Raw genomic sequence first — 1,874 nt, forward strand, 5'->3', positions numbered from 1 at the left:
ATTATATGGTCTGTTTTGGAGGAAGTACCACGTGGTACTGAGAAGAATGTATATCCTTTTGTTTTAGGGTAAAATGTTCTGTAGACATCTATTTAATTCATTTTTTTCATAACTTCTGTAGTGTCTATGTGTCTCTGTTTAGTTTCTGTTTCCAGGATCTGTCCATTGGTGAGAGTAGGGTGTTGAAGTCTTGTGTGAGGTGCAATGTGTGCTTTGAACTTTATTAACATTTCTTTAATGAATTTGGCTGCCCTTGCATTTGGAGTACAGATATTCAGAATTGAGAGTTCATCTTGGAAGATTTTACCTTTGATGAGTATGAAGTNCCCCTCCTTGTCTTTTTTGATAACTTTGGGTTCAAAGTCAATTTTATTCAATATTAGAATGACTGACTACTCCAGCTTTTTTCTTGAGACCATTTGCTTGGAAGATTGTTTTCAAGCCTTTCACTCTGAGGTAGTGTCTGTCTTTTTCCCTGAGGTGGGTTTCCTGCAAGCAGTAAAATGTTGGGTCCTGTTTGTGTAGCCAGTTTATTAATCTATGTGTTTTTATTCGGGAATTAAGTCCATTGATGTTAAGAGAAATTAAAGAAAAGTAATTGTTGCTTCCTGTTACTTCTGTTCTTAAAGTTGAGATTCTGTTCTTGTGGCTGTCTTCTTTAAGGTTTTTTGAAGGATTACTTTCTTGCTTTTTCTATGGTGTAGTTTCCATCTTTGTCTTGGTGTTTTCCCTTTATTATCCTTTGAAGGGCTGGATTCTTAGAAAGATAATATGTGAATTTGGTTTTTATTATGGAATACTTTGGTTTCTCCATGTATGGTAATTGAGTGGTTTGCTGGGTATAGTAGCCTGGGCTCCCATTTTTGTTCTCTTAAGGTCTGCATAACATCTATTCAGGATCTTCTGGCTTTCATAGTCTCTGGTGAGAAGTCTGGTGTAATTCTAATAGGCCTGCCTTTATATGTTACTTGACCTTTTCCCCTTACTGCTTTTAATATTCTATCTTTATTTAGTGCATTTGTTGTTTTGATTATTATGTGTCAGGAGGAATTTTTTTTCTGGGCCACTGTATTTGGAGATATGTGGGCTTCTTGTATATTCATGGGCATCTCTTTTTTTAGGTTAGGGAAGTTTTCTTCTATAATTTTGTTGAAGATATTTGCTAGCCCTTTAAGTTGACAATCTCCATTCTCATCTACTCCTGTAATCCACAGATTTGGTCTTCTCATTGTGTCCTGGATTTCCTGGATGTTTTGGGTTAGGATCTTTTTGTATTTTGCATTTTCTGTGATTGTTGTGCCCATGTTCTCTTTGGAATCTTCTGCACCTGAGATTCTCTCTTCCATCTCTTGTATTCTGTTGCTGATGCTTGCATCTATGGTTCCTGATTTCTTTCCTAGGGTTTCTAGTTCCAGTGTTGTCTCCCTTTGGGGATTCTTTATTGATTCTACTTCCATTTTTATATCCTGGATGGTTTTGTTCAATTTCATCACCTGTTTGGTTGTGTTTTCCTGTAATTCTTTAAGGGATTTTTTGTGTTTCTTCTTTAAGGGCTTCTACTTGTTTAGTAGTATTTTCCTGTAATTCTTTAAGGGATTTTTAGGCTTCCTCTTTACGGCCTCCTACCTGTTTCGCCATGTTCTCCTGTATTTCTTTAAATGAGTTATCAGTTTTCTTCTTAAAATTCTCTACCAGCATCATGAGATAAAATTTTAAATCCAAATCTTGCTTTTCGGGTATGTTGGGGTATTCAGTACTCGCTGAGGTGGGAGTGCTGGGTTCTGAGGATGGAGAGTGGTCTTGGTTTCTGTTAGTATGATTCTTATGTTTGCCTTTCGTCATCTGGTAATCTCTGATGTTAGATGTTATAGCTG

The sequence above is a fragment of the Mus pahari genome, chromosome 3 (genome assembly GCF_900095145.1).
Source record: "Mus pahari chromosome 3, PAHARI_EIJ_v1.1, whole genome shotgun sequence".
Classification (NCBI taxonomy): Eukaryota; Metazoa; Chordata; class Mammalia; order Rodentia; family Muridae; genus Mus; species Mus pahari.